The sequence below is a fragment of the Furipterus horrens genome, unplaced genomic scaffold, assembly GCF_987537825.1.
Source record: "Furipterus horrens unplaced genomic scaffold, mFurHor1.1.pri manual_scaffold_13, whole genome shotgun sequence".
Classification (NCBI taxonomy): Eukaryota; Metazoa; Chordata; class Mammalia; order Chiroptera; family Furipteridae; genus Furipterus; species Furipterus horrens.
In genome coordinates, this window is record NW_028327183.1 from 4,888,448 (window position 1) to 4,909,453 (window position 21,006).

Below are 21,006 nucleotides of genomic sequence, written 5' to 3' on the forward strand. Positions count from 1 at the left end.
AATTGTGGTCTTTTTTTTTTTTTAAGTTCTGAAACTAAATTACCTTCAGATCTCCATTCAGCCACTTGCTAGCGGTGTGACCTGGAGCAACGTACCCGTGTATCATCTCTGGGCCTCATTTTCCTTCTCTGTAAATTGGGGTTCATATTCGTATCAGACTAAAAGTTCGGGTCACCAGTTCCAACATGGTGGCAGGGGCGGGGGGGGAGCAGCACACATGCAGCAAATGCTGACACCAGCTGGGCATTCTGCAACTCAGCTCAGCTCGGACACTGTCTACCCAGGGAGACCATCAGACCCCACAGGGTTCAGTCCTACAAGACCGTCCTCCACTTCGGATGCCAGCTGAGTCCAGGTTGTCACCAATGAGCACTGCCTGTAAATCAGGGGTCCCCATGCACCTCTGCTTGGGTTCCATGAATTTGCTAGAACGGCTCATACAACTCAGGAAACTAGTTCACTCATTAGATTACCAATTTATTACAAAAGATACTGAAGGATACCAATCAACAGCCAGATGAACAGATACCCTTGGAGGGGCCCCAAACAAAGGAGCTTCTGTCCTTGCGGCTTTAGGGGCCCAGCACAGTGGCTCATAGAAATATTCAGGTTCCTCAGCCTGGAAGCCCCCAGCCCCCTCCTTTGGGGCTTTTGTGCAGGCTCCATTACATGGGGATGATTGATTTAACACTTGATCAGTGGTGGCTGGACACAACCTTTATCCCTTCTAGCCACCCCCCCCAGAAATGAGGAGACGGGACCAAAAGTTCCACATCTCCAAACTGGAGACCAGCCCCCATCCTTAGGACAGGTCCAGAAGCCCCCTCCTTGACATAAAACAAGACACCTTTATGACTTTCATTCCTTACTCCAAGGGCCTGAGGAGCTGTGTGCCAGAGCACCAAATCTAGACACATCTATCTTATTATAAATCACAACGTCACACTCACCTCCTAGGGCTGCAGGGAGGATGGAGTGAGTTATTCCAGGTAAAGCACTTAGAACAGAATTCAGTAGGTGCTGGCTATTTTTGCTTGGAATGATTGTCCCACACACATGAGCACTCATTCAATTCTCAGGACCTCTCCTATAAGGAGAGTAGGGCATGGTTTACAGAGGAGGCTTCGAAAGCTGCCCCTCCTATCAGAGCCCATCGTCCTTCCAAACCTGAATTAAGTAGAAAGCCAAGGTCCTCCTATACCCAGAGAAAAGCACGCTTAACAGTTGATAGACATCCTTCTACATGTTTAATACATGTAAATACACGTAAATGGAGTCCTCCTCCGTGACCACCATTTTTTTTAAATTTAGCAATATATTGTAGACCTTTTCCCATCAGCGCCACTGAATCTACCTCACCCTTCCCAGTGGCTCATTACAGTCCCTGGCACCGAGGTACCACACTCCATCCCCTGCGGAAACACAGCCAGTTCTCAATGGTCTGTGAGCCTGCATTCACCATCATTTAAATGCATCCATGCACATTTATCTGATCATTTAGGATACATTCCTAAAAGTGGAATATCTAACGCAAAGGGTATGAATATTTAAAATTTGAATACATGTTTCCCAAACACCAACCAAAAAAATAGTTCTTTTGATATTTTATTTATTTTATTTGCTCTTTCTTCTAGCTCTGATCACATTTTGCCTTGGGTTGGACTTCATTTCTGTCTGTGTTAGTTTGCCAGGACGACCCACTGAGTCTGTACAGTAACAAAGGACCACAGCCTGAGATGCTCAAGGAACAGAATTTTATTTCATCGCTGTTCTGGAGGCTAGAAGTCCAAGATCAAAGCGTCGGCAGGTGAGGCCCTTCTGAGGCCTCTCTCCTTAGCTTGTAGACGGCCGTCGTCTCTCCGTGTCTTTACTTGGTCTTCCCTCTGTACCTGTCTGGGTTCTGATTTCCTCGTCTTAGAAAGACTCCGGTCATATTGAATGAGTTTTAACTTAGTTACCTCTTTAAAGGTTCTGTTTCCAAATACAGTCGTATTCTGAGGTACCAGGAGTTAGGATTTCAACATATGAATGGGAGAGGGGAGTCCAACTCAGCCTATAACATTATCTGTGTAATCTAATGATTCCTCTTTGTATTTCTGAGATGCCTGGTACCAACAAAAAAAAAAAAAAAAAAAAGCATTCAGTGATTTCCTGTGAACGAAATGGGTGTATCTGCCCAGCACCATAGCTGTCACGCCTGGTCCAGAGTTCTGCCCACTGAACAACGCAGGCACCGGTCCAGAGCCCTGAGTTAGAATGCCCACTCTGACACGCCACAGCTCTGTGACCTCAGGCCAGTTGTCTAACCTCTCTGAGTCCGTTTCATTATCCGTATCAGTAATACTGTAATAGCATTCATTCACTTCGGAGAATTATTAAGGAGGCCAAATGAAAGATCCATGGGAGTGCGCTTAGCAGAGAGCCTAGTGTGGCTTAAAGACTATCGGCCGTCATTACTCTGCCTGTCCTGCCTCTGCTTCTGCCACCACTGTGTTCACAAACCCCGCCCCTCCTGGCTCCTTCAGGCCCCTTCCCCCAAGAAGAGGCCTGCTTCCTGGGCATACAGTCTCCTAAGGCAATTACGACTCCCCCGTCCTTTCCAGGGTTTGGGAAACTCTATGCGCTTCACGCTTCTAGGGACGTTAACCATGACTCGGTGACACTGTCCCAAAAGGGACCCGTTGGCTTTGGGGTAGCGGACGATGACTTCATTGGGAAGGCTGTTAATCATAATTAGGAAATAATGAAACAGCTGTCAGTTTGCCCATGCCTAATAACCACTAGTTAATAGGAGGGTCTTTCCCTTTCTCGGGGAGGAAATGGGAGGCAGAGGATACTGTTTCCAGGAGAACGTCACACGTCCTGGATGCTGAAACGCCCGGGCCGTGGAAGGCACTCAGCTCTTGGCCGGATGCCTCGGCGGCCCTCTCTGAGCCATGCACTGCTGCTCCTGTCTCGTTGCTTAATTAATCTGCCTCTAATTGATATGGCTGTGCACGACCACGCGGCTTCCCCGCAGTGGGAGCCCAGAAAAACATATTTGGCTTTCTTAACAGGACTCTCGAAACAATGTTAGGAACATAAACTTCTAAATGACATCATACTTTGTTGAGAAATGTTGAATCCCATGGATTTGGCCAAATATGATCCTCACATCTCATAAAAATGTCCGGGTCCACTGAAAGCATTATTATATTTCATAGGGTTTATATTGCTTGGGGGGGCGGGTAATAGAGAGAGGGAGGAACTAATTGGGGAGTGGGGGCTGTTATTGCCTTTTGTACCCTCCCCTGTGGTTGTCCTTCTAATTTCTTCTTCCTGATTGTATCATTATAATCACCAAAAGGCCTCTGTCGGGCACCTAACCAAGCAGTAGGCTGTATGAAGCACTCAAACGTATGTCATTTCTAGATCAGTCGGTTACAGGTGTTTGGGAGAGGCAGTTCCCAAACTAGAAGGACAGAGTTCAAATCCCAGCTTCATCACTCCCTTGTCCTTGTCCGAGAGCTGGATGCTCTTGGCCAAGTTACCTGAACTTCCTTGTACCCAATTCTGTTGGACATTTTTTAAAAGTCACATGTAATCACATGTTAGGCGAAGGATGGGATCAAAGTGTTTGCAAAGTATAAATAATCACAACCACCTTTTAAAAATCCCATAAACCACTCTTGTCTCTATAAATCTATCCCCAGTGTTCCTCAGGTACATTCAACATGACCTCCCAAAGGAAAGTCTAGATCAATAGTTTGACAACTATGGCCCCAAGGCCAAATCCAGCCCATCTCCTGTTTTTTGAAAAGAAAGTTTTATTGGAACACAGACATGCTGATTCCTTTACGCATTGCTTGTAGGGGCTTTTATGCCATAGCAGCAGAACTGAGAGGTTGCAAGAGAGGCCACGTGGCCCACAAAGCCTGAAGTATTTACTACCTGGGCTTTTACAGAAGTTGGCTGACTCCTGGCCTAGATGCAGAAGGCTGTCCTTTCTATCTGCTCTGCCTTCAGGATAAACTATCAAATCCCTCTCAGTAAATGGGGAGACGTGGGGAATTCTACTGCGCACCACTGGCCTATTGGGTTGTAATTTGAAAACTCTACAGCTTTAATTTGGGTTAATGGAGGTGTTCTTGGCCAAGAGAATTAGAAAGGAGTCTTGGTGTACGAGATTCTAAAATCATCTCTAACTGTAGTTGGTATTTGATTTCTCTAAACCCAGCTCCCTCTTTCCCACACAAGAGGTGAGGGGTGAGGGATGTCAGCCCAGAAACAAGGCCTTTAAGGACAGTTCTCTGGCTGGGTCCTGATCCCTTGGGAGCTGGCAGGGTGCAAGGCTCTGAAGAATTATCTGGGAAGGGGCAAGCCATGGCTTCTCTTCTGGGCTCACAGATGCCTCCGACACACACGCCGGCCTCGCCCTCCAGGTCAACGTTTCGCCACCAGTTCCCTGTATCACCCCCAGCACTTTGCCTGTCTTCTCTACCCAGGGCCCGCTCCGAGCAGATTCCAGCTCCTTCCTTCCTGCAGAGTGCTGCAGGCGCCTCACAGATGACATTAATCATGCTGATTAGGCATGACCTCCCCTTTTGTAAATTCATGTTGATGGCCTCAAACCAATCGGTATCTGTCGCAATGTTTATGGTCCCTAAAGGAGGGTGGAGGACAGTGAAAAGGGAGGGTTTGGTGTGAGAACCAGGAGCTCCCCAGACCTGGTCTCCTGGTGGCAGCTCATGCTTCTGAGAGGAAGTGATGTTTCAGACATTTCCTCATTGCTATTGCCTTTCTTTTTTATCTCCACCCCCCCAGCTTTATTGAGGTATGATCAACAAATATAAAGTGTATATTTTTAGATTGTACAACGTGGTTATGTAATATACTTATGTGTTGCGAAATGATTACCACAATCAAGTTCATTAACGCATCTATCCCCTCGTGTGTGTGTGTGTGTGTGTGTGTGTGTGTGTGTGTGTGTGTGTGGTGAGAAGACATAAGATCTACTCTCTCAGCAAAGTCTAGTATATAGTCCACTATGATGAATTCATCACCATGCTCTACTTAAGAGTCCCGGAACCTATTCACCTTACAACTCTTTCACGGCCTTTGGTCATAAGGCTGCCCCTGTTGATGAAAAAAATAACAACACTCCATACTTAAGCAGCACTATTTTCTTCATGCATTGTCTTCCCCAGAAAGGTGTTATAGAGTAGTGACAACAAACCTGGACTCTCGATCCAAACTGCCAGGATGTAAATCCTGTGTGCCTCTTCGAAGCCATGGCCTTGTACGAGTGTGAGCTTCTCCGACCTCAGGTAAATCATCGACACGTGGCGGACAGGAAGGAGGCAGGGTCAGCTTCGCGGACAGGTGACCTCTGCCGATGCTTAGCAGGGCCTCACCCTTGGTTTAATACTCTGCTGGCGCCATCCTGAAATTCTTGGTAATTTTGGAACAAAGAGCTTTGCGTTTTCATGCTGCACTAGGCCCTGCAAACTGCAGGTGTCCTGAACGGGCACCGCCCCTATAGAAATGATTGGGGTAGACAGATGCATGGGAAAGTCTTGGTATAGTACCTGGCACACGGCAAGAACTCAAAAAATAAGCTACTACTATCAAGACTGTTTATTTGATCACACAATAGCCTTATGAGGCAAACTGAGCTGGGCATAGGATTTAGCCAATAGTAAGACTTGACTCTAAAAATGAAAACTTTAAGGCTCTGAGAGGTGGAACATCTTCTCAATATCATCAAACTCAGCTTAGCTCGGCAAATGTTCATTCATTCATTCATTCATTCATTCATTCAGAAAATGCCTACTGGGCTCCCACTTTGCGCCCATAGGCTTGGGAAGAATAGTAAGCAAGGTGAGCCTGTGCCTGTCCTCATGCAGCCGCTCTTCGAGGCCATGAGGGTATCAAGTTTTGAAAAACCCAGGTTCGCTACTCTCAAAGGTCAGCAGACCTAGCTCATGTGCCTTCCTGGCCACAGCCAGGGCCAGCACCCCCTACAAACACCTCTGGTCACGTTCCAAGGCCCGTGGGGAATTTTCCAGTCCTGGTCTTGGAGGACCAGAACCTTTGCCCCATGTCTGGCCCCAGAATTAACATGCAAAGTCATCTGTCATTCCCAGGCTTCCCTTCTGGAAGGACAGCCCAGGGCGTGGTCTGTGGGTGCTTAAGTTTAAGGTCCTGCCCCTGAGGAGGAAGCCCTGGCGCAAACTCTGTGCTGCCCAGCCTCATGCTCTGGGCTCTCCCTTGCCTGAGAGGGGGACGAAACAAGAGGCACCTAGGACCCTGTCCGCTGCTTCAGTCACAGCAGAGCTGGAGCAGGGACCGCGGTGCCCCCCGCTAGTCCGTCTGGTCCCCATGCTGAGTCAGGTCTCTCCCTATGCCCTCTGCTATTGCCCTCAGCACCCATCGTTAGCCAATTAGCCGACAGGTCAATGCCAAGAACTCACAGCCTTGCTTCTGCCTCACCCTTAATCATTACAGGGCCTTTCCAGCTCTTCCTGAAATAAGATAGGCTGTTAAGTCAGCATTTTCCAAACTTAAAATCATTCGGGGTGTTTTCCATATTTGCGTACACCTATCTTATAAAGTACTTAGTATTTTTCATCACATTGCCTTTTTAAAAATTTAAACAAGCTCATTTAGAAGAAATTTTATATCTTCCACATTCATCAACAGGCCCACTCACCTTATATAGAGACCGCATAGATAAAAATATAAAATAAAGAAGGACACTGGGTTAGATCGTGTGGACACCATCAGCAGCCATCACTTGTACCACAAGGGGTGCGCTGAGCCCACGTGGAGACCCTCAGGGTTAAACAAATTCCCAGCCCTGCTTTAATAGCGGCAACACTTGAGTGTACGGCTTATTCGTGGGTACTTGTATCGTCATAGGGGACTCTTGGAAACACATTTTAGCCCACAGAAATAACTTGGGGATTCTAGGCAGCCGGTAATGGAGGATATTTTTGCTTAGAGCAGGGATTTCTAGTAAGGCCGAAAGCTCCTCTCTGAGTAACGCAGGCCCTGGACACTCAAGGGTCGGGTCCAGCCTCCCCGGAGAAGGGAGGAAGAAAGGCGACCTGCTTTCCCAGTGGGCTCCATTTGCTCTGTGCTTCGCTCCCTTCCCAGGTGAAACCAGATAAGGAGCTGCTGCCGGGTTCCCCTGTCAGTCCCAGTGACTGGTGGAGGGGTGAGTCGCAGAACAAGTAATCTAACAGGTATCTACTGAACAGGCGCACAGGCGCTTATCTGCTGATTGCCCGGGCCGGCCCGCGGCTCGCGGGGAAGACAGTCCTGTTTGCCAGCTGTGCCGTTCTCGTCTGAGGCTCCAGAGCAGACTCTTCCCTCCTGTCTTCCCATCAAGATTGCACTGCCTGCGCCCATTTCCCGCAGGACCTGCTCCAGGGAACACAGTGAGAGGACGCACGCCCCTGACGGGCGCCGTGACTTGCCGTCACTCGTGACCAGCTTGGCACTCACAGCTTTCTCCCTTTCTGCCCCATGATTAATCACTTCCCGGCCTGATTGCCAGTGGAAACATTCATTTCCTTCAGAGAAAAATACCACTTCCACCCACCCGGTGTCATCTTGTCACCAGCGTCTCAAAAGAGCCACAAAGAATCAGTCATTGGTACATTTCAGTGTCCAGACCTGTCCGTGACTGATCTGTTATTCGGGTATGTAGGCCCTTCCAGAAACTATAGATTCCTGCAGTTCAAATGAGATGAGCTCGGAGAATGAGCTCTGGACTTGCTAGAAGCCCAGGGAGAAGCGTAGAAGGACCTGGTACCAGTCCCAAATTATATTTCTTTTGATATTCTTATTCAAATTATAGTGAACCAGAGGTCCTATATGCTTAGGGCACCCCAAGTCTAGCCTTTCCTGGGAGTTTCTCCTCAGATATTAGGAGGGACCCCCAAGGTTGCTTACCCAACCTGTGAATCAGCCTCCTCAATGTCACCCACTGCCACCTTCCAGTGGCTCAAGTGTAAGCTCATATTCTGCTCCTGGTGGCCCGGAAGCACCTCTCCCTACCACAGCCAAGGTATCGCTACAGCTACAACCGAACAGCTCAAGAAGTCCAAAGCTCAGCCTTGCAGGTCAGCTCGCACCTCCAAAGCGCAACCGTGGCTAGAGGGCCGGTCTCTGCTGGTAGACTCAGGTCTCGGTGGCTTATCAAGTATGAGAAAGGACAGTCACCTTCAAGGACGTCCTGTAGCAAAACTGACAAAAACTACAAAACAGCTCGTGGGGAGTACGAGAGGAGCTGGATGTTAGACACAAGCTGGGGTGTTTTCACATGGTTCCCAGACATCCTGCAGATGGAGGCTGTTGCTCCAACAAAGAGAGGGTGAGGAAGCAATGGCTTGTGCAACCTTCCGGGCTGGTGTGGGCTCAGGCTTTAGACCTTTTCTTCTGCAGCCCCAGCAGCACACGGGGACATAAGGACCCACCTGGATTAGGGAACCCAATTTGGACCACCTGGCCTAATTTGGACCACCTGGTCTACCAGCGCGTTCACGTCCCACTACCGCACTTGGTAATGGGGTTGATCAGCTGAAACTTGAGAACCCACGTTGCCTCTGTCTTCCCTGGGGTGTTACTGCACACGGGGCAGAGCCACCCCCAATAGACAGACAGAGAGCAAACGTTCCGCAGTCCCCAACATCTATCCCAAACAAATGAGAACATGGATGAAACAAGAGACTCTTAAAAGAGTAATTTTGAATGCCTTGAATTCTCAACAAAACCTCCAAACAAGATTCTCCTAGGAGAAAATAGAAAGATGTAACTGAAATGAAGCCTTTTGGAAACGAAAAAGAAATGGCACATCTGACAAGGGTCAGCTGGCTGGGCTCCTGTGATGACAGCATTCTGGGAGCATTAATATGTACCAAGAGCTGTAAGTGCTTGCAAAAATGTGCATGGATTCCTTGACATAACGTGCTAGCTCACACCATCTGCCACTTCCAGCAATCACGGGCCGCATGCTTGAGATCCTTTTTAATCACTCACTCAACAAGAAGTTGAGCTCTGAGCTACGTTTGGAAAAGCTGCCACTAGCGTGGGTCCCCAGGGTTGTTGCTCTGGTGACCTTCAGGGGTACCTAAGATGGGCAGAAGTCTACTAGAGAATGCCAAGAATTTCAAAACTTCAGGTGCTAGTCCACACTGGGTACTAAATTGAGCTTCTCATGTGTTAATGTTGGCCAAACCCAGCAGGCAGGGCCGTAGAATCCCCACATACAAACATGTAGTTCCCACCAAGTCAAATGAATTTGCCCAGAGGGGGAAAAAGGAATTTTTAATATAATATAGTCCTGACATGTAGGTCAACTGCCCTTTTTTTAAGAAATTCAAGATCTATTCAACTCAGGAAACCATGATTGCAACATTCCAGGAGAACAGGGCAGTGAGGGACTGAAAAGGTCTGATGCTGTGCATCCCAGGTCACGTTTGCTACATATTTCCTAATGACTCTAAACTATTGAATGAACTTGTTTCCCACCATCCTTCAAATGCACCTTGGGATGGTTAATTTTACATCGCAGTTTGACTGGGCCACAAATATTTAATCCAACATTGTTCTGGGTGTGTCTGTAAGGGTGTGCGGGAGTGAAATTGACATTTGAATCTAGACTGAGTGAAGCCCATTGCCTGCCCTGATGTGGGTGGGCTTCATCCCACCAGCTGATACCCTGAACAGAACAAAATGGCTGAATAAAGCTGGGACATGGATCCTTTTCTGCCTCCAGACTTGACCTGAGACAGTAGCTCTTCTTGGGTTGCCAGCCTGCTGGCTCTTAGGCTGGAAGTGACACCATTGAATTCCTGGTTCGCAGGCTTTGGGACGCAGACTGGAACCATCCCTGTCGCTCTCCTGACTACAGATTTTTGGGACTTCACAGTCCCCACAATCAGGTGAGCCAGCACCTTATGATACATCTTTTCACACAGCCTATTGATCAGTTTCTCTGGAAACGTCTAAGACAGCGGTCCCCAATCTTTTTGGCACCAGGGAGCAGTTTTGAGGAAGACGGGGGTGGGGGCAGTGGGGTTCAGGGGAGCTTCACTGGCTCTCCTGCTGGTGGATGGATGCGGGGCCAGGGAGACAGGAGGCAAAGCTCTGGTTCCTCACAGGCGGCAGACTGGTACTGGTCTGCGGCCCAGGGGTTGTGGACGCTGGTCTAAGACATGCATCTGTGGCCAACCTCTGTGCTTTGTGCATCCAATCAGTTCTCAAACTGACGACGTCAAAATAGGCTAGAACAGGATCTGGTAACAAGCAATTCCATCAGCTGTGGGACTTACAACACAGTGGTCACAACTCACAACACATACCCATCCCAGCTCAGTAGAGAAGCTCATGACGCTTCAGCCACTCAGAGCACGGAGTGCACCCTCCTGCTCTTCCCCGCACCCCACCGCCACCCACCCCCGGTTTTGCTGGTCACTGTGTAGGGGAAAGGAAGTTCTGGACAGTCTTATACCAAGAATGCAACATTCCAGTCTAGAAAAGACAAACAGGCTTTTCACTTACAACTCATTGCCCTGGGCTGTGCACGGTCCCATCCAGCTCTCAGGGCAACAGGACGTACTCTCCTCCTATATGTCTGGAAGGCAGAGCGATGGAAATAGTTGGTAAGGATTGCTAAGGACTGCTATACTTATTTAAGACATGACTCTCACTTCCTCCATCTTCTCTGCTTGTCTTAAACATCGCAAAGCTCTGTTTGACTAGATCCTGCAAATTCATTGCTAGAACAAGCAAAACCAAAACACAAAATACCAACCCTTGGACTGATAGGTTGCCCAGTTAGTAAATTTCCATTGAAATAAGTAAACCAACAAACAAAAACAAATGTAAACCCTCAGGGTGAAGGCCGGAGATTTTTCTGGGATGCTCTGGTTTGTCCATGTGATAATCAAAAAGCATTAGTGCCCAAAATAAAATGCTGTTCCTTGCAGGTATCTTTTTTATCCTCTGTCCTACTTTGTGGGTCATGAGCTTTTCAAAATTCTTATCTTAGAGTCTCTAGTCTTGACTTGACTTTAATTCTATTATGTTTCCCTGACTTCTTTATCTTCCTTCCATCCTAAGAATTGATGTTTTTCGGGTAGGATGTAACATTTATCTCAAAAGCATTATTACATAAATCACAGAGCAAGGCTTTGTAGACAGCAGCTTAAAAATCAGTCAGAATAATTTCTTCATTTTATGACTGAGAAAACTGAGGCTCAGAAAAGGAAAGTTATTTTTTAAGGTCATAGTCAAGGCTCCTATTAGCCCAATTCAGTTTTTACCAAACCATGTGCCACTGTAGAAGCCACCAGAAAAGGGATTTAGTTTTCCCAAGAAGCACAGGAAAAAGAAATCCACCAAAGGGCTAGTACTAGAAATCACAGGGAAATAAAGGAATGTAGAAATTGGGAATCAGTGATGTTTAAGAGAAAACTTAGGGATGCTTTTCTGTAGTTAAGAGTTCCAAACATCCTGTTTCACAAAGCTCGATTTACCCTCATTCATCCCTCTTCACTCTCTTTACTGACCCACGAAAGAAATGCGCTGGTACACCTGAAACTAATATATACTAACTATACTGAATTTTTTTTTTTATCCTCACCTGAGGACTGTTTTCTTTTTCCATTGCTTTTTTGGGAAAAAAGAAGGGAGAGAGAGAAACATTGATGCAAAAGAGAAGCATCCATTGGTTGCCTCCTGTACGCACCCAGACCAAGCAACGCACACACCCAGACCTGGGACCGAACCGGCAACCTAGGTATGTGCCCTGACCAAGAATCAAACCCACAAACTTTTGGCTACAGGTTGACACTCCAACCCACTGAGCAACACTGGCCAGGGCTATACTTAAATTTAATTAATAAAATTAATTCATATTCAAAAAAAATGAGCTGTTCAGCAACAATAACAAAAACAGGATATGAACCCATTTTATCTGAGTCCACCTGGGTCACAAAAGGGAATGACGGTGGACTCACTCTTTCTGAAGGTAAAAGAAAAAACAGGGGTTCTTACAGCATGAAGCTCATGTTTACTACTGACTTTTCCCCTGTGAACAATGTTTTCCGAGAGAGTCACATTCTTTTTTATATTCATAAAGACTAGTGCAGAAATCAGATACTAAATAATATCTCTGGCATTAGCCACCCACCTCTTCATAAGCGCAAATTGTGTTCTAACCTCCCTTCTGGCTCTTTGATATTCGATATATATTTAAAGTAAATATCAGTCCTATAGAACAACTGCATGATCTTGGCAGAGGGGTATAGTCATGCAAATAATAATACTCAATTAGGGGCCCGGAATAAAGACAGGGTTAACTGTAGGTCTTAATTTGAAAGGCTAGATCTGTAACCTGTCATTCTAATGGCATTAGTCCTCTGTCCCCTACAGGTCTCCTGATTACACAGACATGTGTTGTGGCTTTTGATGGAAGGGATAGAGTGTTTTAGAGATGCAACAAAATGGTTCTTGTCAATTACAGCAGCTATTAAGACTAATTGTGCTTTAGAATTCTCACTAACAACAGCATGAGAGACTCTAATATACCACCATTCATAGAGATATGATGAAACCTGAAGTGTTGTTAACACCAGTCTAATAACCAGCCCGGTTGCGATGTGAACTGGCCCAGATTTAGAATTTTAAGTAGCACACAGAAAAGAAATTAACATTCTTCAGTCTCCCACTGTAACGGGAGTATAAGGAGCTGGCCTGCCCGGCAGAGCTGCGGTTGAAAGCACAGAAAGCCCCCAAAATGGGAGTCTTGCTCCTCCAACTTTTTGAGAACTAAAAGGGCCTTCCATGTGTTATCCATCTGGGTGAACATATGCAGTTGGGTTGGACACAGCTGGGGGGCTCAGCCTGGGAATGTCCACCTACAAAGTCAGACACCAAACAGAGAAAGAGTTATAGGGGCACTTCTCATCTAGAAGACAAACCGGAGCACAGACTTCCAGAAAAGAGGAAGGAGGGTACCTCTCCTTTTTGTTGAGAGAATGAAGGGCTTGCACTTGTGAGCAGGTGCTTACTGCTCTTACCCATGACAGCGCACACACACACACACACACACACACACACCCCTTTTCCTAGCCCAACAGAGTGGCATGACACCACTTTACATGATTTCCCCTCCCTTACACATGTAGAGTCCCTCCTCTGACATATTTCAGAGGACAAAGAGGCCGTGCCAGACGATAAAACAAAATCCCTTCATTAAACTTGAATTTATATCAAGAGTTTTGTATAGTAGACTGGAGAACAGAGATGATCAGGTAGAGATTTTATTTCTCCACCAGTATTATTTTCAGATCCCTGCTTCTCTTTAGCCTCATCCCTCCATATCCAACTGTGCAGACTCCCTGCATAGACATTATGGTCAGAGACTTGCTACCGAAATCCACTGGTACACACAAGTATGCTCTTGACAGGTAAGATGGATGCCTTCAGGCTTGGCCAGTGATAAAGTGCAGGCAGGAGGACTTGTTGGCCACAGTTGCTGTTCTCAACGGTGTGGGTTTGCCATCCCACTGCTCACTGCTCTGGGCCACTGTCTCCTCAGCTATTAAAGAGGGTATTAATTACTACACCCAGTTCCTCCTAAGGATGGAAATGAAATGAATTGATATGAATTCCCTTGGGGAAAATGCATTATATAAGAATTGAGTGTTATTAATTAACTAAGAAAGAGGTTTTTAAAAAAGTTAAGAAAGGAAGATGAGAGAAAAGGAAAGGAAATAGAGCATATGGACTTCCAGCCAAGACGGAGGCCTAGACTGACACGTTCTGTCTCCCTCCACAGTTAAGAAGGAATACAACTACCACAAAACCAGAAATAGCCAGAAGTTCCAGAAAATAAAGCTACATGGAACTCCAACATATGAAGTTATAAAGAAGTGATGCTCATCCGGACAGGTAGGAGGGGCAAAGCCAGGGAGGAGAGGTCAAGCTGTGCTGTCTGCGACAGCAGCAGTGATGGTGGCAGGACAGCAGTAAGCACAGACACCCGTATTTAAGGGGAGGTGAGAAGCACCTGGGGAGCACCCCCGGCTGCAGACCAGACCCATCAGCTCATGATTCCAATGCCGGGGAACGCAGACCCCCATTGCCTCAGACTGTGAGGTCCAGAGGGCGTGGGGATGGAGGAGGAGGCTCCCGGTCTCAGCAGAGAGTGAACGGCAGGAATTCATCTTGGACCCCTGCTTCCACACAAAATGCCACAGCGTGGTGAGAAGGGTCACTTGGTAGTGACGAGTGCATGGGGCTCTGCTCCCTATAACATAGGAGGTGTGACAGCCCCACCCAGGAAGCAAAGGTAAACACAAAACTGTCAGGATGGCAGAGATCATGATAGAGATCCCAGTAACACAGCTGACCAGTCAGCAAAATATCTGATCTAATGGATCAGCAGATAGGAAATCTTTCTGAGGCTCAGTTCAGAGCTTTGGTTATAAGAATGCTTACAGACCTGACAACAGATCTTATACAAGATGGGGAAGGAATGAAGGCTAGTCCTGCTGAAAGGAACAAAAACACATATGAAACTAGTGGTGAGGGCAAGAAAACCAGGGATCAAATCAACACATCAGAACACAGGGAAGGAACAAACAGTCAACCAGTGCAGAAAGAGGAAACGAGAAGTGAGGAAAATGAGGAGAGGCTCAGGAACCTATGGGACAGCTATAAGCGGGCCAACATCCGAATCATAGGGTTGCCAGAAGGTGAAGAAGAACAACTAGAAATTGAAAAATTATGTGAAAAAGTAATGAAGCAGAACTTCCCAAACTGGGGGAAGGAAATAGACTTACAGGTCCAGGAAGCACAGAGAGTTCCAAAAAAACTGGACCCATGGAGAACCACACCAAGACACATTATAATCAAAATGTCAAAAATTAAGGATAAAGAGAGAATCTTAAAAGCAGCAAGAGAGAAGAAGAGAATTACATACAAAAGGGTCCCAATAAGGCTATCAGCTGGTTTCTCAAAAGAGACTCTGCAGGCAAGAAGGGACTGGCAAGAAATATTCAAAGTAATGAAAAGCAAAAACCTACAACCACGATTACTCAATCCAGTGAAACTGTCATCCAGAATAGAAAGGCAGAGAAAGTGCTTCCAGGACAAAGTAAAACAGAAGAAATTCATCAGATCCAAACCACTGTTATATGAGATGTTAAAGGGACTTGTGTAGGAGAAGGAGGATCAAAACTATGAACAGTAAAATGAAAACTGCATCAGAACAACCAACAACAGAAGCTAGGGAATCGAAACAAAGGCAGATTAAATAGGCAACGAGAGTGGGAAGAGAACTATAGGTATGGGGAACATATTGGGGGGAGGTCAGCAGGGAGGGAAGTGGGGAAAGGGAGGGAGATGGTGCAGGAATTAAGAAGCATAGTAAGAAGGAGTGGAGTAGAGAGTAAGATGTTGAGAAGAAATATATGCACAGCCAATGGGCATGGACTAAGTAGGGGGGACAACTGGAGGGAGGGGGTTCACTGGGTGGAGGGGACAAAGGGAAAAGAAATTGGGACAACTGTAACAGCATAATCAATAAAGCATATATTTTTTAAAAAAAAGAAAGAAAAGAAAAGAAAGTAGGGCATATTCACAAAGAGCCATCCACCCTCCGAGGAGCTGTTGGAAATACTGCCCCCTCCACCAGAGGTGAACAGGTGCCATGGAATGAAAACATTCTATCGACCCCATCATTGGGTCCATGCAAGGGAGTCTTGAGGAACAGAGGCCTCGCTCTGGCCCTCCCGGGTTGTGCCCTTCAGGACGGGGAGTTCACAGATCCAAGCAAGAGGATATGGCCACCCAGAACCCACATCCTCCTTCCACCCATACGCTGCATACCTAGTTGGCCCCCAAGCTCCTAGGAGGGAAAGCTCAGATGTGGATGTGTAACTAGAGTGTCCCTACCTATGTACTAGAAACTTCCTGTAGTAGGAGGTGAAGGCGGAGCCGGTATGGGAGAGAGAACAGACCATAAGCTAGGGGCCGGGAAATAGCTCTCCCAATGCAGACATCTAAGGAGTCTAAGAATTCTCATTTCAGTCTGGATTTCCAGGTAAAAGGGAAGTATACACACATTTGTCAAGATAGAAGGATAGAGTATATTTTATGTAACAGTTGGTTCATTTATAACATATAAAATTGTAAGGTATATGGGCCTCCATTCCCACTTTGTCAGGGCCCTGAAAATATCAGGAGTGGGCACAGATTCCAGGATCAGTGAAGTCTGGGAAACATTGGGATAAACACAATGAAACAGGCCTTTTGGGGTTTTTTGTTTGTTTGTTTGTTTGTTTGTTTTTTTAGTGCAGGGTATCCCAGAGCCTTAAGTATGTATCATGCCCTATGCATATCCAAGAAGGGGCTATACTATATCTCTTTCATTCCAAAATGTACACTTTCCCCGCATTTTGACGTTTACAAAATCAGAATGCATCAGACAATTGTAGTCACCAGAAAGCAGCTGGGGCTGAACACAGGCATTAAAATTTACATAGTAGGTGACGGTGGCTTGGAAGAAAATCCCAGAGACAGGAGTGGACCATGTTTTTTGAAAATGTCGCATCACCCAGACTCTTGACAGCATAGAATAAGACATCGTGTGGAAAAATGCAAACATCAATGACTTGAAGTAAAAAAAAAAAAAGTTTTCCTGAAGAGTCAAACTCAAGATGAATCTTGAAAGAATCTAAGTGATTTAATTTGCTTAAATTTTCTTCTTTAGATCAACACAAAAGTGGTTACAATAAAAATCTATAGCTAACTAAATATTATACAGCTCTTTCAATAAGTATAAAACAAAAATTCCAAGTGCTTTTGTTGAAAGATATTTGTCTTTCTTTATTGAATATAAAGTAATGCTATGTATTTACTTAATGGGATCTTAGTGTTTCTGAAATACAACAGTATGTCAAATTTCCCAGATGTCTTTGAACAGGGAGACCCTTTACTTCTAATCCTTATATGAGATTCCTGTTTTCTGGGGCATGCTTTGAAAAGGTTGCATTAAATCATGAAATACTGAAAGATGGGGGTTAAAAGGGGCTTCAGAAGACCCCAGTCCCTCATTTTTAAGAGAAGGAAACTGAGGTACTAAAGACGAAGTGTCCTGCCCAAGTTTACACAGCACATACATGACGGATGTAGAGCAGGAGTCAGCAGTCCTGACTCCTGAGAGGAAATTTTTAATTCCTACATCGATTGAATCTTCCTAGATTATATGAAACTGATTTGTTTCTGACCAAACCAGAATTAGCCAATTAATATTTTGCTCCTTAGTGTCTTGGCATAGTCAAAACTTATTTATGATTTGCTTGTCAATCATCATTTCAAAAAGTTTACATGTTTGCCAAAGAAAAATATTCCATCCAGAAATCTATAAGCCCACAGAGTCAAGATGCTCAATGAACCAGAAGCAGAATAAAGTTAAAGAAAACTACACTGAGGTATCATAATCAAATTGCTGAAAGCCAATGATTTTTTTTAAAATCCTTAAGCAGAGAAAAATGACCATAGATAAATTAAAAATTTTTAAGCAAGAAAAAAGATATTATGCAAACACGAATCAAGTAAAAGCTAGAGTGACCTTATTAATAAAAGATAAAAGAAGATTTCATGACAAGAATACTACCTGGAATCTTCTAATGATTTTTCTAATATTATGACAGCTATTACAATATCTAATTATAAAAAGGTAAGTCATCAAAAAGATCTAGCAATCCTAACTATACATGTCCAATAACAGAGTTTTGAAATATATGAAGCAAAAGCTAAGAGAACTAAAAAAATGAAAAAGACAAACCCACCATTATCTTTGGAGATTTCCACAATGTTCTGTCAGTAATTGACAGTAAGTAGTGAAAAAATCTGGAAAAGTGCAACGTGGTGCCCAGAAATGTGCACACACAACTCTGTGGAGAAGCCCAGTCTGAATGTGGGTTCTGCCACCATCAAGCATTAATGACCTAGACTCCCACGGTACCGCTCAGTGTTGGGTCCCGTCAAGTGAAATGCGATTACGCGCACCCCACCTTACGACAAGAATTAAGCAATTCACGAGTCATTAACCAGGGGCTCTCCACTTCTACCCACAGCACCTGAGAAGCTACTGCACGGAACTTGTACAGGGAGCTTGCTATAGCATGACTGAATTCGTATGGTCTCTTTCCTGGGGAAACGACCCCACCAGGACACAGGGGTGTAGACATTCTTACTCCCTCCCTGGTATCGTTTATCTCTGGAGAGAGCTACACATGTGCTAAGTGATTCTCCACGCAGTAGATGGAAAGCGTCATGGCCCGCAGTGACTCACGCCTCTGTGTCCGTGACCTCATGCAGTCACCTCCCACTTCGGGCCTCCCGCGGGTCATGGGACTTCCTTCGGCCGCTGGGCCTATGCGGCGGCTTACAAAGCACTCCTGACTTGGGCTTGGCCCCCTCTCTCTGGCTGTTTCTGGAAGCCAGCCACCACGTGAAGAAGCCTAGGCTAGCCTCCCGGAGACGTGTGGCCCCGCTGACCGCCGAGCACCGGCCACCAGACGTGCGAGTGAGGCCGTCTTAGGCAACAGCTCCAGTCAAGCAACCAGAAGTGACCCAAGACGAGAGCAGCCCGACAAGACGGTTGTTGAAGTTTGGGGGTGGCTGACCAGGCAGCAAGCGGTAAGTTGCTGTATCCCAGGCAGCAGCCCGCTCTGCACCAGGACGGACAGGAGGAGGAGCCACCCCTCTGGGAACTCAGAAGAGACAGAAAAGGTCTCATTAACGCCGCCCAGGAGTGCAGGCTTAACCTCGCCTGACGCCGTCCCTCTCTCGGCCCAGCAAACCAATGCTAATAAAACGCATGTGCTGGAAGTCCCCTGATGCCCTTCTCGGCGGAACTTTTTGGCTAGGAAAAGAAAAACTTAATTTGAAGCTTTAATAACCTCCCAATTAGGTTGCTTCTGTTCGCATTAATATTTAATCATGACATTACTCTGACAATTAGAATGGAACTGAAATTAAGTAAAAATGCTTGATCATAAATAATTTCATTATTAAAGATAATCTTCGTTATATATGTTCCTGGGCCCATTTTTTATTAAGTTTACTTTTCATGTTGACATTTTTAAGAGCATAATTGTATGTTTTCATTCTTAGCAATATTGTTACCATATATTAATTATGGCACCATGCCAGGAACACTAGTCATAAAATGACTAGTTTTTCTGCTTTAAGAGCCAGCAATAGGCCTTCCCTCCTCCACAGCGAACAAACAGATGATCAGCTTTAAGCTCCGTGCTGATGCACTGAATAACTATCTTAATTTGTGCACAAACAAACACCATTAGTCTTGATTTACGGAAAAAGTCAGTGGAGACGGAAGTGGGAAGGATGGTTACCTTTGCCCTTTTTCGAGAGTTTTCTGGAGGCCACATGTAGCACCAAAGGAAAGATGATACGGCAGATGGAATAATGGTGCCCCGAAGATGTCCACATCCTAATTCCCAGAACCCAGGCATATGTTCCCTTGCAGGGCAAAGGGTCTTTGCAGATGTAACTACTAACCTGGAGGTGGAGAGGTTCCCCTGGATTATGTAGGTGGGCTCAGTGTAGTCCCAGGGGAACAGAAAAGTAGAAGAGGAAGGCGGGAGAGAGTGTCAGAGAAGCAGGGTCAGAGGGACGCCATGAAAGAAGGACTTGACCCCCCCGTTGCTGACTTTGCAGATGGAAGAAGCACATCGAGGAATGCAGGTCACCTTCGGACGCTGGAGCAGGCAAGGCAGCAGGTTCTTCCCTAGAGCCTCCGGCAAGGGACGCAGCCCTGCTGACATCTTGCTTTTAAACCCAGTGAAACCCACGTCAGCCTTCTGCCCTACAGACCGGTATTGCTGTAAACCAGAGTCCGTGGTGATTTGTTACAGCAGCCGTAGGAAGCCGATACCGCGGTATTCCCTGGAGCACCCCGCTTCGACTCTGGGAAATACCGCTCAGGAACTGCGTAATGGGGGCAAGTTGTTTAACCTCTGCAAGCTCCGAGTGAGGATAACAGCGGTGGTTTTGTAAGGTTATGGGGATAATTAAATGAGGTGATTTGCATAAAGCTCTCAGCGCAGTGTCTAGCATGTGCGAAGCACTTGTTAAAGGTCAGTTATTGTTGCCGTTATTAAAAGCTGCTGTGGCCAGCTGTGTTACTGTTCTCGCTCTCCCCGTGCTCTGGTAGAGGATCCCACTGCCTGTCCCTCCACAAGGGACCCGCAGAGCCTTCCTGGAGGCAGTGTAAGTCCCCTGCCCCATTGTCGGGCTTGGCTGTGGGACTTTTTGGCCCGCTGTGAGCAGACCTGAGCCAAGCCACATCCGAGGGGGACGCTTTCAGGGCAGGTGCGCCGTTTGGCTCAGCCTCTTATTCTTTCTGCTTTGCGACAAGGAAAACATTTCCTACATAAGGGCTGTTCCTTCCACCTGAGTCCTGGCAGAGGAGACACGTGGCACAGAGCCACAGCACATGCAAAGTGAGGTACATGTTTAATGTTGTAAGTCACTGCGATTTGGGGGTTGTTTGTTTTCACAATAATGTTGACAAACACCTCTCACAGACACTTGTCATGGAGTGTCAGCTTACACACATGCACATACACACACACATACACACACACACACCCCACCTCCACCAGACTATCTACAAGAACTATACACTTCGCTCACATCAGTCTTCTGTGACCCGGGGTCCCTCAACATAGTTCATCTAAGCACAGATGGACTTTTGGCATTACTTGAGCCAAGTAAGCTCTCTTTCCAAGAAATCTGGAATTGTGACTTAGAGGCAGCTAGAGACAAGTTCTGCCTTTGCCTAGAACTGAGGTATTTGGGATGAAGGGGAAATCTTAGGAATTGGGGCCTGATCATCTCGGACTTGCAGCTGGGGAAGCGGTGAAGGTAGATCTTCAGGAAAAGAAGAATAGAGGTGGAAGATGAGAAGAAATGGCT